Source organism: Saimiri boliviensis, chromosome 7 (genome assembly GCF_048565385.1).
Source record: "Saimiri boliviensis isolate mSaiBol1 chromosome 7, mSaiBol1.pri, whole genome shotgun sequence".
NCBI classification, from domain to species: domain Eukaryota; kingdom Metazoa; phylum Chordata; class Mammalia; order Primates; family Cebidae; genus Saimiri; species Saimiri boliviensis.
Window position 1 is genome coordinate 52262786 of NC_133455.1, and position 17742 is coordinate 52280527.

Sequence of the window (17742 nt, forward strand, 5' to 3'; positions counted from 1 at the left end):
TAATCCAATATGATTGTGTCCTCATAAAAGGGGAAATTTGGACAGAGACAGACACGTACGCAGGGATGACTAAGTGAAGAGATAGGGAGATGACAGCCATCTACAAGGCAAGCAGAGAGGCCTGGAACAAATCCTACCCCCACAGCCCTCAAAAGAAACCCACCCTGCTGACATCTTGCTTTCAAGCTTCTAGCCTCCAAACACAGACAATACATTTCTGTTGTTTAAGCCACACAGTTTGTGGTATTTTCTTAAGGCAGTCCTCATGAACTAATACAGGTGTCCTTCTGTATACTTATGACAGTTAATTTCACTGTAGCCACAGGAGATCCACTTAATAAAAAGGAACTAGTTGTACATTTGAAAACTGCATTTGCCTATAAACAAAGTCACTGTCTCTATAATTAGAGGAGTTCATCTGTTTCTATGACACTGCAGTTTCCATAGTACTTAAATAATGACAAAACTATGGTTGTGGTTTTGTGATTGACATTTCTCAAAGGAAAGGGATAGATGTCTATTTAATAAACGACTTTTGAGGAATAAGAATTTTCAGATCACCTTAGAATGATAATTTAAAACTCACAAGGAATCAAAACCATAAAATTATTTAGAAATTTCTTTTCATAACTGTGTATTCATTCAAATTGTAATTCTGGAACTGTGGCATATGTGCTGGGGAAGTGAATTTGTTAGTATGAAAATAGGAGTTTCTGTTCTTAGTTATGGGAATTTATCTAAATTCAGACATTGGCAAAGCTTTTGTTTTGAAGAACTTTATGAAAGCAAATCTATCAGTTTTGAAGTCTGATGTCTATATGCTAATTTCAAATGAAGAACATACTTGGAAATGCTTTTCTCACAACCTTATGACTCCATAAATGGCTATAAGAAAGCAGATATTTACATGCCATCTTCATAACACTCCATCATTTCCAGATGGCTTTAATATTTGAGCTCCCACATATGTCCTAGCTTAAACATGTCCTCTTCCCCCAAACCTTGCTCCTCCCACTATCTTGTATATTTCTACTAATGGTAGCACTGTTCTTTCAGTGGCATTAAGTGAGAACTTACTTATCCAAGATACCCTTCTCTTCCCCTATATTCAGTTAATTACCAAATCCTATAGATTCTTTATTTGCACTTTGTTTGTCATACCACCAACTCATTTCAATTTTACTTGTCCATCCTATTAGGCAGCCTGTTGAACGTATCCCATCTCCAAAATTTGTCTTACTAAGGCAGCCTACTTAGTTTAATGTTCCTTTAGTACAATGTCAGTTAGGTTACTCTTCTACTCAAAATTCTTGAAAGGTTCTCAATTTATTATCAATATTATCCAACATTAGATAATTTTTTTATTGCATTTTAGGTTTTGGGGTACATGTGATGAACATGCAAGATTGTTGCATAGGTACACACATAGCAGTGTGGTTTGCTGCCTTCCGTCCCCTCACCTGTATCTGTCATTTCTCCCCATGCTATCTCTTAACACCTCCCCACCCCCCCACCCCTCCCCCATTTCCCCCCAACAGACCCCAGTGTGTAGTGCTCCCCTCCCTGTGTCCATATGTTCTTATTGTTCAACACCCGCCTATGAGTGAGAATATACGGTGTTTGATTTTCTGCTCTGTGTCAGTTTGCTGAGAATGATGGTTTCCAGGTTCATCCATGTCCCTACAAAGGACGTGAACTCATCGTTTTTGATGGCTGCGTAATATTCCATGGTGTATATGTACCACATTTTCCCTATCCAGTCTATCATTGTTGGGCATTTGGGTTGGTTCCAGGTCTTTGCTATTGTAAACAGTGCTGCAATGAACATTCGTGTGCACGTGTCCTTGTAGTAGAATGATTTATAATCCTTTGGATATATACCCAGTAATGGGATTGCTGGGTCAAATGGGATTTCTATTTTTAGGTCCTTGAGGAATCGCCACACTGTCTTCCACAATGGTTGAATTAATTTACATTCCCACCAACAGTGTAAAAGTGTTCCTATTTCTCCACATCCTCTCCAGCATCTGTTGTTTCCCGATTTTTTAATGATCGCCATTCTAACTGGTGTGAGATGGTATCTCAATGTGGTTTTGATTTGCATTTCTCTGATGACCAGTGATGATGAGCATTTTTTCATATGTTTGTTGGCCTCCCGTATGTCTTCTTTTGTAAAGTATCTGTTCATATCCTTCACCCATTTTTGAATGGGCTTGTTTGTTTTTTTCTTGTAGATCTGCTTTAGTTCTTTGTAAATTCTGGATATCAGCCCCTTGTCAGATGGGTAGGCTGCAAAATTTTTTTCCCATTCTGTTGGTTGCCGATTCACTCTACTGACTGTTTCTTTTGCCGTGCAGAAGCTGCCCAAAGTAATTTACAGATTCAACGCTATTCCCATCAAGCTACCAATGACCTTCTTCACAGAACTGGAAAAAAACACCTTAAACTTCATATGGAACCAAAAGAGAGCCCGCATAGCCAAGTCAATTCTAAGCAAAAAGAACAAAGCAGGAGGCATCACACTACCGGACTTCAAACTATACTACAAGGCTACAGTAATCAAAACAGCATGGTACTGGTACTAAAACAGAGATATAGACCAATGGAACAGAACAGAGGCCTCAGAGGAAATACAACATACCCACAACCATCTGATCTTCGACAAACCTGACAAAAACAAGCAATGGGGAAAGGACTCCCTGTTTAATAAATGGTGTTGGGAAAACTGGCTAGCCATGTGCAGAAAGCAGAAACAGGACCCCTTCCTGACACCTTACACCAAAATTAACTCCAGATGGATTAAAGATAATTTTTAATAATTTATATCCTACTTATTCTCATTTATCTCCTCCTCCTATTTACAATTTTTCCACATGTCTCTCATTTTTCCCTTTTTCACACTTTTATTTATAACTTTCTCTTTTTAAAATTTTTTTATTTTTATAGATTTTGGGGAACAGGTAGTATTTGGTTACATGACTAAGTTCTTTAGCGATGATTTGTGAGATTCTGGTGTACCCATCACCTGAGCAGTATACCCTGAACCCAATTTGTAGTCTTTTAACTCTCACTCCCCTCCCAGCCTTTCCCCTGAGTCCCCAAAGTCCATTGTTCCATTCTTATGCCCATGAATCTTCATAGCTGAACTCCCACTTATGAGTAAGAACATACAATGTTTGGTTTTCCATTCCTGAGTTATTTCACTTAGAATAATAGCCTCCAGTTTATCCACATTGCTGCAAATGCCATTAATTTGTTCCTTCTTATGGCCGAGCACTATTCCACCATATATATACCACAACTTCTTTGTCCACTAGTTGATTGTTCCACTAGCATTTGGGCTGGTTCCATACTTTTGTAATTATCTGCTATAAACATGCATGTACTAGTATATTTTTCATATCATGACTTCTTTTCCTATGGGTAAATATTCAGTAGTGAGATTGCTGGATCAAATGGTAGTTCTACTTTCAGTGCGTGAAGGAATCTCCACACTGTTTTCCATAGTGGTTGTACTACTTTACATTCCCACCAGCAGTATAGAAGTGTTCCCTTTTCATCATATCCACATCAACATCTGTTTTTTTTTAATTTTTTTATTTTTGATTATGGCCAATTCTTGTAGGAGTAAGGTGTTATTGCATTGTGGTTTTGATTTGCATTTTCCTGGGAATTAGTGATGTTGAGCTTTTTTTTTTTCATTTTTTTATTGCATTTTAGGTTTGGGGTACATGTGAAGAACATGCAAGATTGTTGCATAGGTACACACATGGCAGTGTGATGTGCTGTCTTCCTCCCCATCTCCTATATATGGCATTTCTCCCCATGCTATCTCTCCCCAACTCCCCAGCCCCCACGGTCCCTCCCCTATTTCCCCTCTACATACCCCAGTGTGTGATGCTCCACTCCTGTGTCCATGTGTTCCCATTATTCAACACCCACCTATGAGTGAGAACATGCAGTGTTTGATTTTCTGTTCTAGTGTCAGTTTGCTAAGAATGATGGTTTCCAGGTTTATCCATGTCCCTACAAAGGACACGGACTCATCATTTTTGATAGCTGCATAGTATTCCATGGTATATATGTACCACATTTTCCCTGTCCAGTCTATCATTGATGGGCATTTGGGTTGGTTCCAGGTCTTTGCTATTGTAAACAGTGCTGCAATGAACATTCATGTGCATGTGTCCTTATAGTAGAACAATTTATCATCCTTTGGATATATAACCAGTAATGGGATTGTTGGGTCAAAGGGAATTTCTATTTCTAGGTCCTTGAGGAATCGCCACACTGTCTTCCACAATGGTTGAACTAGTTTACACTCCCACAAACAGTGTAAAAGTGTTCCTATTTCTCCACATCCTCTCCAGCATCTGTTGTTTCCAGATTTTTTAATGATCGCCATTCTAACTGGTGTGAGGTGGTATCTCAACATAGTTTTGATTTGCATTTCTCTAATGACAAGTGATGATGAGCATTTTTTTCATATGTTTGTTGGCCTCATGTATGTCTTCTTTTGTAAAGTGTCTGTTCATGTCCTTTGCTCACTTTTGAATGGGCTTGTTTGTTTTTTTCTTGTAAATCTGTTTTAGTTCTTTATAGATTCTGGATATCAGCCCTTTGTCAGATGGGTAGACTGCAAAAATTTTTTCCCATTCTATTGGTTGCTGATTCACTGTAACGACTGTTTCTTTTGCTGTGCAGAAGCTGTGGAGTTTGACTGGGTCCCATTTGTCTATTTTGGCTTTTGTTGCTAATGCTTTTGGTGTTTTAGTCAGGAAGTCCTTGCCTACGCCTATGTCCTGAATGGTTTTACCTATGTTTTCTTCCAGGGTTTTTATGGTGTTAGGTTTTATGTTTAAGTCTTTAATCCATCTGGAGCTAATTTTAGTGTAAGGTGTCAGGAAGGGGTCCTGTTTCTGCTTTCTGCACATGGCTAGCCAGTTTTCCCAACACCACTTATTAAACAGCGACTCCTTTCCCCATTGCTTGTTTTGTCAGGTTTGTCAAAGACCAGATGGTTATAGATGTCTGGTGTTGCCTCCGAGGCCTCTGCTCTGTTCCATTGGTCTGTATGCTGTTTTGATTACTGTAGCCTTGTAGTATAGTTTGAAGTCCAGTAGTGTGATGCGTCCTGCTTTGTTGTTTTTTTTTTGTTTGTTTGTTTGTTTGTTTGTTTGTTTGTTTGTTTTGTTTAGAATTGACTTGGCTATGCAGACTCTCTTTTGGTTCCATATGAAGTTTAAGGTGTTTTTTTCCAATTCTGTGAAGAAGGTCATTGGTAGCTTGATGGGAATAGCGTTGAATCTGTAAATCACTTTGGGCAGTATGGCCATTTTCACGATATTGATTCTTCCTAACCATGAACGTGGAATGTTTCTCCATCTGTTTGTGTCCTCTCTTATTTCGTTGAGCAGTGGTTTGTAGCTCTCCTTGAAGAGGTGCTTTACATCCTTTGTTAGTTGTATTCTCAGGTATTTTTCTCTCTTTGTAGCAATTGTGAATGGCAGTTCATTCTTGATGTGGCTCTCTTTAAGTCCGTTATTGGTGTATAGGAATGCTTGTGATTTTTGCACATTGATTTTGTATCCTGAGACTTTGCTGAAGTTGCTTATCAGTTTCAGGAGATTTGGGGCTGAGACGATGGGGTCTTCTAGAGCATTTTTATTATGTTTGTTGGCCATTTGTATATTTTCTTTTGAGAATTGTCTATTTATGTCCTTAGTCCATTTTTTTGACCAAATTGTTTTGTTCTTGCTAATTTGTCTGTGTTCCTTATTGAGTCTGGATATTAGTCCTTTGTCGAATGTATAAACTATGGAAATTTTCTCCCACTCTGTGGGTTGTCTGTTTACTCTGTCTGTTCCTTTTGCTCTGCAGAAACTCTTTAGTTTAATTAAGTCCCACCTATTTACTTTGCTTTTGTTGCATTTGCTTTGGGTTCTTGGTCTTTGCCTAAGCCAATGTCTAGAAGGGTTTTCTGATGTAATCTTCTAGAATCGTTATATTTTAAGATCTTAGATTTAAGTCCCAGATCCATCTTAAGTTGATTTTTGTATAAAATGAGAGATGAGACTCTAGTTTCATTCTCTTATATGTGGCTTGCTAATTATCCCAGCACTGCTTGAATAGGGTGTCCTTTCCCACTTAATGTTGTTTGCTTTGTCAAAAATCAATTGGCTGTAAATATTTGACTTTATTTCTGGGTTCTCTATTCTATTCCATTGGTTTATGTGCCATTTTAATATGAGTTTCATGCTGTTCTGGTGACTACGGTCTTATAGTATAGTTTGAAATCAAGTAATGTGATGCCTCCAGGTTTGTTCTTTTTGCTTAGTCTTCCTTTGGCCTGTGGGCTCCTTTTTGGTTCCATATGAATTTTAGGATTTTTTTTTCTATTTCTGTGAAGAATTATGGTGGCAATTTTATGGACATTGCTTTGAATTTGAAGATTGCTTTTGGCATTATTGTCATTTTCACAATATTGATTCCTCCCATCCATGAGCATGGAATGTGTTTCTATTTGTTTGTGTCATCTATGATTTCCTTCAGCAGTGTTTTGTAGTTTTTCTTATAGAAGTCTCTCACCTCCTTGGTTAGGTATATTCCATGAACAGACCAGTAACAAGCAGTAAGATTGAAATGGTCATAAAAAATTATGAACAGAAAGAAATTCAGGACCAGACGTATTTACAGATTAATTCTATCAGACATTCAAAGAAAATTGGTACCAGTCCTATTGACACTATTCCACAAGATAAAGAGCAAATCCTCCCTAAACCATTCTATGAAGCTAGTATCACTCCAATATCAAAACCAGGAAAGAATATAACAACAACGACAACAAAACTACAGACCAATATCCCTGAAGAACATAGATGCAAAAATTCTTTTTTTTTTTTTTTTTTTTTGAGATGGAGTTTCGCTCTTGTTACCCAGGCTGGAGTGCAATGGCGCAATCTCGGCTCAGCGCAACCTCCGCCTCCTGGGTTCAGGCAATTATCCTGCCTCAGCCTCCTGAGTAGCTGGGATTACAGGCACGCGCCACCATGCCCAGCTAATTTTTTTTTTATTATTATTTTTAGTAGAGACGGGGTTTCACCATGTTGACCAGGATGGTCTCTATCTCTCGACCTCATGATCCACCCGCCTCGGCCTCCCAAAGTGCTGGGATTACAGGCTTGAGCCACCATGCCCAGCAAAAATTCTTAACAAAATACTAGCTAACCAAATCCAACAGCATATTAAAAAGATAATCTACCATGACCAAGTGGGTTTCATACTAGTGTTTCAGGAATGGTTTAACATACACAAGTCAATAAATGTGATACGCCACATAAACAGAATTAAAAACAAAAATCACATGACCATCTCAATAGCTGCAGAAAAAGCATATGACAAAATCTAGCATTACTTTATGATTAAACTCTCAGCAAAATAAGCATACAAGAGACATACCTTTATGTAATAAAAGCCATCTATGACAAACACACAGCTAACATAATACTGGACAGGGAAAAGTTGAAAGCATTCCCTCTGAGAACTCGAACAAGACAAGGATTCCCACTCTCACCCCATCTATTCAACATACTACTGGAAATCCTAGCCAGAGCAATCAGACTAGAGAAAGAAATAAAGGGACTCCAAATCAGTAAATAGGAAGCAAAATTGTCACTGTTTGCTGATGATATGATCATATACGTAGAAAACCCGAAAGATTCCTCTGAAAAGCTTCTAGAACTGATAAATGAATTCAGAAAAGCTTCAGGATACAAAACTTATGTGCACAAATCAGCATCTCTGGTATACATTAACAGCGACCAAGCTGAGAATCAAATCAAGAACTCGATCTCTTTTACAATAGCTGCAAAACACACACACACACATATATATACATATATATACACACATATAATATATATAACTTTATTTATACTCAAAATGCCCTTACCTCCTATCTCTGCCATTCTACCAATTCTCCATAGACCATTTCAGAGATAACCTTTTTCCTTTTCTGAAATATGTATAACCACAAATCCCTTGCTCTAAACCCTTGGGTATGATGGATTTCTAAATTCAAAATCTTTTGGAATTTATATATGCATATTTCATTTATTACATAACATCCCCAGTGGAGCCTGATAGTCTCCTGGAGTCAAATACATTACATTTTCTACAATGAAACTTATAAATAAAGTCACACTGAATGAGGTATATAAATACTATAAATAGCTTGATGTCAGTTCAAGTCAGAATTTGCAATCAAACGAGTTTGCCACAAACTGTTTTTTAAAACCTGTTGTTCTTTTTTTAAAAAAAATTCAGTTTTCAGAGCTTTGTATATTTTAGAACTGTGAATAAAGGTTTGCAAGCTCATGGTATTTTTCTCATACTTAAAATGCTTAATATTTACTAACATACTAAGTTTATATATATTTATACCCACCATATCAGAAGAAATTACAACTAACCAGGTAGTAGATTGAAAATTTTATATACATACATCAATAAGAAACCACCAGGAAAATAGAAACCACTTCAGGAATTTACAACAGAAATTAATTCAAGGAATTGGTCACACAAGTGACTGGAAGAACCGAGAGCCAACATAGAAACATGACGTAAGCCAGAGAGAGCAGCAGTAGCAAGAAGCCACTGCCACCCTTATGATACACAGACACACAGATCAATAGGACAGAATAGAGAATCCAGAAACAAATCCACACACATTACAGTGAACTCATTTTTCACAAAGGTGCCAAGAACATCTACTGAAAAAATAAATGGTCTCTTCCATAAATGATGCTGGGAATACTGGCTATTCATATGAAGAAGAATGAAACTAAACTCCTATCTCTCGCCATATACAAAAATAAAATCAAAATAGATTTAACACTTAAATCTAAGATCTCAAACTATTAAACTATACAAGAAAACACTGGGGAAACTCTCCAGGACATTGGTCTGGGTAAAAATTTCTTGAGTAGTACTCTATAAGTACAGGTGACCAAAGAAAAAGTGGACAAATGGGATCACCTTGAGTTAAAAACCTTCTGCACAGCAAAGAAACAATCAACAAAGTGAAGAGACAACCCATAGAAAATATTTGCAAATCACTCATTTGACAAGGGACTAAAAACCAGAATATATAAGGATCTCAAACAAACTCTATGGGGTAAAAAAATCCAGTAATCTGATTTAAAATGGGCAAAAGATTTGAATAGATATTTCTCAAAAGAAGACATACAAATGGCAAGCAGACATATGAAAGGGTGTTCAATATCGTTGATCATCAGAGGAATGCAAATCAAAACTACAAGGAGATATCACCTTACCCCAATTAAATGGCTTATATTCAAAAAACAGGCAATAACAAATGATGGCAAGGATGTGTATAAAAGGGAACCCTCACACATTGATGGTGGGAATTGAAATTAGTACAACCACTATGGAGAACAGTTTCAAGTCTCCTCAAAAAACTAAAAATTGAGTTACCATATGATCTAGCAATTCCACTGCTGGGTATATATCCAAAATAAAGGAAATCAGTATATGGAAGAGATATCTGTACTTCCATAATTTTTGCAGCACTATTCACAATAGCCAAGATTTGGATGCAATCCAAGGGTCTGTATTAGGCCATTTCATGCTGCTGATAGAGACATACCCAAGACTGGGCAATTTACAAAAGAAAGAGATTTATTGGACTTCACAGTTCCACATTGCTGAGGAGGCCTCACGATCCTGGAGGAAGGCAAGGAGGAACAAGTGACATCTTACATGGATAGCAGCAGGCAAAAGAGGGAATTTGTGTAGGGGAACTCCTCTTTATAAAACGAACAGATCTCATGAGACTTGCTCACTATCATAAGAACAGCATGGGAAAGAATTCCCCCATAATTCAATTATCTCCCACCAGGTCAAGAGATTGAGACCATCCAGGCCAACATGGTGAAACCCTGTCTCTATTAAAAAATACAAAAAATTAGCTGGGTGTTTGGCACGTGCCTGTACTTCCAGCTACTCAGGAGGCTGAGGCAGGAGAATTGTTTGAACCCGGGTGGTGGAGGTTGCAGTGAGCCAAGAGCACACCACTGCACTCCAGCCTGGAGCCTGGTGACAGAATAAGACTGTCTCAAAAAAAAAAAAAAAAAAAAAAAATTAAAACTTCTACTCTATGAAAGACAAGGTCAAGAGAATGAGAAGACAAACCACACACTAAGAGGAAATCATTGCAAAAGACCTAGCTGATAAAGAATTGTTATCCAAAATATACAAAGAACTCTTAAAACTCAACAACAAGAAAACAAACAACTCAATTATAAATAGGCCCAAAACCTTAAGGAACACCTCACCAAAGAAGATATACAGATGGAAAATAAGCATATGAAAAAGATGCTCCACATGCTACATCATCAGGAAAATGCCAATTAAAACAATAATATGATACCACTACATATGTATTAAAATGGTCAAAATCCAAAACACAAAAAACATCAAATGCTGGCAAGGATGTGTAGCAGTAGGAACTTTTATTCACTGCTGGTGGGAATGCAAAATGGTACAGCCATTTGCAAGACAGTTTGGCAGTTTCTTACAAAACAAAACATATTCTTATTATATGATCCAGTAATCACACTCCTTAGCACTTTACTATAGGAATTGAAAACTTCTGTTTACACAACCACTTCTACACAGATGTTTAGAGAAGCTTTATTTTTGCTAAAACCTGGAAGCAATTAAGATATTCTTCAGTAGGTGAATGAATTAATATAGTATATCCAGACAATGGAATATCATTCAACATTGTTAAAAGATAAATTGAAGCACAATTAACTTTTTAAAAATTTACTTGAAGGCTGGGCGTGGTGGCTCAAGCCTGTAATCCCAGCACTTTGGGAGGCCGAGGCGGGTGGATCACGAGGTCAAGAGATCGAGACCAACCTGGTCAACATGGTGAAACCCTGTCTCTACTAAAAATACAAAAAATTAGCTGGGCATGGCGGTGTGTGCCTGTAATCCCAGCTACTCAGGAGGCTGAGGCAAGAGAATTGCCTGAACTCAGGAGGCGGAGGTTGCGGTGAGCCGGGATCGCGCCATTGCACTCCAGCCTGGGTAACAAGAGCGAAACTCTGTCTCAAAAAAAAAAAAAAAAAAAAAAAATTTACTTGAGCAAACAATGACTCATGAATTGGTCAGCTCCAAATTAGTAGTTTGGGGGCTTCAAAGAGGGAGTGGAACGGAGTGGTATTAAATGACAAACATGGAAGTAAAGCAAAGAAAATATTTGATTGATTAGAGCTATATAGTTGCTTTATTTTGTGTATGTTTCTGGAAAGTCGCTAGTTATTCAACTATAACTGTTGGTGGTTTCTGATTAGTTGAGCTTAAGTTTTTGTTTTCTTTAATATGGGCATTTACAAGAAATAGTCCAAGTTAAGTTTTGGGGGTTGTTTTTTGTTTTTTGGGTTGGTTGGTTGGTTGCTTTTTGAGATGAAGTCTTGCTCTGTCACCCTGGCTGGAGTGCGGTGGTGTGATCTCAGCTCACTGTACCTCTGCCTCCTAGGTTCAACTGATTCTCCTGTCCCAGCCTCCTGAGTAGCTGGGACTACAGGCATGAGCCACCATGCTCAGCTAATTTTTGTATTTTTAGTAGAGACGGGGTTTTGCCATGTTGGCCAGGCTGGTCTTGAACTCCTTACTTCAAGTGATCACCACCTCGGCCCCCTAAAGTGCTGGGATTACAAGTGTAAGCCACTGTGCCCAGCCTCAAATTAAGTTTTGATTATGTTTGCAAATCAAACAAGGTTAAAGTCACATATGACACCTAACTGACTTTGTCCGCTTACAGATTCTTCAGCCCTGGTCTCCATTTTACTTCAGTTTAACAGCATTAAGAAGAAATGATCTATCAAGACATTAAAAGATATTGAGGAAATTTAAATACATATTACTAAGTGAAAAAATATCTGAAATGTCTACATATGTACAATTTCAACTATGTGATATTCTGGTAAAGGCAACACTATGGAGACAATAAAAAATATCTATGGTTGCCAGGAATTGGAGGGATGTATAGGTAGAACACAGAGGATTTGTAGGGCAGTGACAATACTTTATATGATATTACAATGGTGAAAATATATCATTATATATTTTAAGTACAAACTCATAAAGTATATAACACCAAGAATGAACTCTAATGTAAATTACAGACTGTGTGATTATAATGTGTCAAGGCAGGTTCATTAGTTTTAACAAATGTGCCACTCTGGTAGGGGATGTTGATAATGAGAGAGGGTATACATGTGCAAAGATAGAGATGGTATAGAGTAAATGTGTCCCCCTCAAATTCTTATGTTGAAATCTTAACTCACAATGTGATGGTATCAGGAGGTGGAGCCTCTGAGGGGTTGATTAGGACATGAAGCTGGAACCCTCATGAATGGAATTAATGTCCTTATAAAAGAGATCCCAGAGTACTCCCTTGCTCCTTCTGCCATGTGAGCACATAATGAGAAGATAGCTATGAACCAGAAAATGTGCGCTCATCAGACATCAAATCTGCTGCTCTGTCACTCTTGAACCTCCCAACTTCCAGAATGTTAAGAAATAAATTTTCATTGTTGATAAGGCCACACTATGGGACTTTGTTATGGTAGTCCAAAAGGATTAATACAGGAAATACATGAAAAATCTTTCTAACTTCCTTTCAATTTTGCTGTAAAACTAAAATTGCTGTTTAAAAAATAAAGTACTTATTTCATTTAAAAAACAGATGACATGGTTGAGTGTGGTTTCTCATGCCTGTAATCCCGGCACTTTGGGAGACAGAGGCAGGTGGACCACCTGAGATTACAGTTTGAGAAGAGCCTGGCCAACATGGTGAAATCCCATCTCTACTAAAAATACAAATATTAGCCAAGCATGGTGGTGCACACCTGTAATCCCAGCTACTCAGGAGGCTGAAGCAGGAGAATCATTTGAAACTGGAAGGTAGAGGTTGCAGTGAGCCAAGACTGTAGCACTACACTCAAGTCTGGGCAACAGAGTGAGGCTCTGTCTCAAAAAAATAATAATAAAAAATAAAAATAGATAAAATTAAAAATTGATGACAAAGGCTAAATTTTTGCAACAGGTAATTGGATTTGTTACCCATCCTCAAATTCTAGGAATACTCAAAGGTCATGGGTGAGTAAATTGTCTTACATTCATGGACTGTTTTACTCTGGAGTTCCTACAGCACTCTGGGATGAGTATCCTCCAGTTCCAAGTTATTTATTTGCATCCACTTTGTCATTAGGTTTACAACATACCATGTCTTTGTCACTATTAGCTCTAGTACCTCTGATCTTTCACTTTGAGCTGGAATTTGAGAGGGAAGATCTCAGCATCTTCCTTAGCAAAGAATGAAGCATAAAAATGGATTGGGCCTCTGCTTTCTCTTCTCATGCCTAAAACCTCTTTCCATATATATATATATATATATATATATATATATATATATATATATATATATATATATGTGTGTGTGTGTGTGTGTGTGTGTGTGTGTGTGTGTGTGTACATATATATACATATATGTATATATTTTTAAAATTGTACTTTAGGTTCTGGAATACATGTGCAGATCATGCAGGATTGTGGCATAGGTACATACATGGCAATATGGTTTGCTGCCTCCATCCCCCCATCACCTATATCTGGCATGTCTCCCCATGTTATTACTCCCCAACCTGGACTGTCCCATTGTCCCTCCCCTAATGACCCCCAACAGACCCCAGTGTGTGATGCTCCACTCCCTGTGTCCATGTGTTCTCATTGTTCAACACCCGCCTGTGAGTGAGAACATGTGGTGTTTGATTTTCTGTTCTTGTGTCAGTTTACTGAGAATAATGGTTTCCAGATTCATCCATGTCCCTACAAAGGACACAAGCTCATCGTTTTTTATGGCTATATAGTATTCCATGGTGTGTATGTGCTACATTTTACTTGTCCAGTCTATCATCCGTGGGCATTTGGGTTTGTTCCAGGTCTTTGCTATTGCAAACAGTGCTGCAATGAATATATGTGTGCATCTGTCTTTATAATAGAATAATTTATAATCATCAGGTATATACCCAGTTATGGGATTGCTGGGTCAAATGGAATTTCTATTTCTAGGTCCTTGAGGAGTCACCACCCTGTCTTCCACAATGGTTGAACTAGTTTACACTCCCACCAACAGTGTAAAAGTGTTCCTATTTCTCCACATCCTCTCCAGCATCGGTTGTTTCCAGATTTTTTAATGATCGACATTCTAACTGGTGTGAGATGGTATCTCAATGTGGTTTTGATTTGCATTTCTCTAATGACCAGTGATGATGAGCATTTTTTCATGTTTGTTGGCCTCATGTATGTCTTCTTTTGTAAAGTGTCTGTTCATGTCCTTTGCCCACTTTTGAATGGGCTTGTTTTTTTCTTGTAAATCTGTTTTAGTTATTTGTAGATGCTGGATATTAGCCCTTTGTCAAATGGGTAGATTGCAAAAATTTTTTCCCATTCTGTTGGTTGCCAGTTCACTCTAATGATTGTTTCTTTTGCTGTACAGAAGCTCTGGAGTTTAATTAGATCCAATTTGTTGAATAGGAACAGCTCTGGAGTGCAATTCCCAGTGAGAGCAATGCAGAGGGTGAGTGATCACTGCATTTCAAAACAAGTTTTTACTGCCCACAGACCAGGAGATTCCCAGGCTGAAAAGTGCCACAAGTTTCCAGTATGTCTGTTTCAGCTAGCACTGCAGGTCTCTTCACAATAACTCACACAAATCTGGGTGGCCATTTCAACTGGCACCTAGAACATGTGGGAGACAGAGCAGTCCATTAAACTGAAAAAAAGTGGGCTGAAACAGGGAGCCAGGTGATCTGGCTCAGCAGGTCCCACCCCTACAAAGACCAGCAATCTGAAATGCTCTGGATTGAGAGTTTCACAGCAAGCACAGTTGGACCTGGGATGGTTGAGCTTAGTGGGGGGAAGGGCATCAGCCATTACCAAGCCAGTCCACCACTACTGAGGCAATCCGCCATTACTGAGGCAGTCCACCACTACTGAGGCAGTCTGCCACACTGAGGCAGTTCTAACTATACCTCTGTAAACAAAACTGCAAGGAAGTTCACATAGCTGGGTAGAGCCCACGGCAGCTCAGCAATGCCTCTGCTGACAAACTTGGCCTAGACTACCTCCTTTCTGGACAGGGCATCTCTGAAAAAAGGCAGCAGCATGTCAGGAACTCATAAATAAAGCCCCACCTTCCCAAGACAGAGCACTTGGGGAAAAAGGCAGTTATGAGTTCCACTGCAGCAGACTTAAATATACCTGCCCAGCAGATCTGAATGGAACTACGGAGCTCCCAGCTCAGCACTTGAGCTCCTATGAGGGACATACTTTCTCCTCAAGCAGCTCCCCCACCCCTGTATATCCAAAGAGACACCTCATAAAGGAGAGCTCAGGCTGACATCTGGTGGGTACCCTTTTGGGATAAAGATAGCAGCAGAAGAAACTGGCAGCAACCCTTACTGTTCTGCAGCCACTGCAGGTGATCCCCAGGCAAGTAGGGTCTGGAGTGGACCTCCAGAAGTCCTACAGCAGAGGGGCCTGACAGTTAGAAGGAAAACTAAAAAATAGAAAGAACTTAAATATCAACAAAAAGGATGTCCACTCAGAGACCCCATCTGAAAGTCACCAACTGCAAAGATCACAGGTAGATAAATCCACATAGATGGGAAGAAAGCACAAAAAGGATGAAAATACCAAAAACCAGAATGCCTGTCCTCCTCCAAGGGATCATAACTCCTCACCAGCAAGGGAACCAGGCTGGATGGAGAATGAGTCTGATGAACTGACAGAAACAGGCTTCAGAAGGTGGATAATAACAAACTTCTCTGAGCTAAAAGAACATATTCTAACCCAACGCCAAGAAACTAAGAATGTTGAAAAAGGTTAGATGAGATGCTAACTAGAATAAACAGCTTAGAGAAGAATATAAATGACTTGATGGAGCTGAAAAACACAACACAAGAACTTCACGAACCATACACAAGTTTCAATAGCCTCATCAACCAAGCAGAAGAAAGGATATCAGAGACTGAAGATAACTCAATGAAATAAAGCAACAAGGCAAGATTAGAGAAACAAAGAGTGAAAAGAAATGAACAAAGCCTCCAAGAAATATGGGAGTATGTGAAAAGACCTAATCTATGTTTGATAGGTGTACCTGAAAGACCTCTTTCAACTCATCCAACAGTGCTAATTTGGATTGGATTCCAAAAGAACTGAAAAGTAAGAGATCTGTTTTTTTCTGTTCTTCACTATTAACCCCCCAACCACCAAGAGCTACTACTTTATCACACCCCACCTTTCAGTGCTCCTCTCAGACATGGAGCCTAACATGCTCAGGTTACCCTGTTCCATCTTGCCCTAGGAGAAACCAGTCTAATTTCACAAATTCTCACTGATAGTGCCAGATGACTCTAACATAAAATGTACTATTCTCAACTGAGTAAAAAGAAGTCCCAGATCATCACAACTTAAATTTTGGGGGCAATTATTTGACTTCTCTGACCTTAATTTCCTTGTCCAAAAAATAATAATGGTAAAACTAAATACCATACATAGCTGTAAAGAGACTCAACTGACAATGTCTGTAAAGTGAACTGCAAAGCACACACAAGTGAATGATTAGACACTATTGTTAGAGTCTATAAGGCACAGAAGTCGATGCTTCTTATAATTCATGGTAATTTTTAAATGTCTTCTAAGTTAGAGAGCCATTCACATTCACAGTAACATTAGTTGACTAGTCTACTAGTGACTAGAGACTCTTCAGTAACTAGTTGAGTCTTCTCTTGCCTCTCACCATCATCATTCCCTCTGTTCTAGAGCATTTACAGCCCACAAGGGGTCTATCTAAAGGAGACACCTAATAGCTAAAGGTATAATTCTATGCTCCAAAGTAGCAACACTAATTCAAGTATGAATAAAATGTCCCTATTCCCACAGATCGCTTTTTTTTTGTACAGAATTCTGCTTTTAATGTCTCCAGATGAACTGATAATTTTATTTCATTTTTGATTTTTTTTAGAGAGCTTACATTTTAATAGAGGAAGTAGACAGTGAGCTTGTAAATATGTGACTAAGCAAAATAATTTCAGAATATTTTAAGTGCTAAGAAAGAAATAAGCAGGTAATGGGTTGAAAAGTAATTTGAAATTACTTTAGATTGTGTGGTTAGGGCATACCTCTTTGACAAGTTGTGACTCTGCTGCTAACCATGGGATACTTTAGGCTCATCTTGCCTTTTTAAATTTCTATCAAATCTTAGATTGCCTCTTAGTCTCTGTCTCCCATCCTAGATCTTATTATTCCTTTGAATTTAGAGTTGCTTTTTGTTCATGTTGGATTAACTATGTAGGCTGGTTTATTCAATTAGAAACCATCCTAAATTCCTGGCTCTAGGCATTTGGCCAAATTTCCACCTAGGAAAATTTTTGATTCGGGAAAACCATCCATAAACTGACATTTTAGACTTTAGAGAAATCTTAAAAGGTTTATTTTCACCTACCCTTTTCTCACAACCATTTTCAAATTAATTTTATTGTGATTCCTATTATATCATTTCTGCCATGAACAGTTCAAAGATCAAATGATTAAATATGATTTTATCTTTTTTCATTGTAATTTCTTTAAAATATAAATACAAGCATA

The 17742-nt window shown here is 38.2% G+C and overlaps 1 protein-coding gene across 4 annotated transcripts in view; it reads right to left on the minus strand.

The window, feature by feature from the left end:
- The window catches only part of OTOGL (otogelin like), a 346243-nt gene that overhangs the window by 236326 nt on the left and 92175 nt on the right, over nt 1–17742 (minus strand). The window lies entirely within an intron of this gene.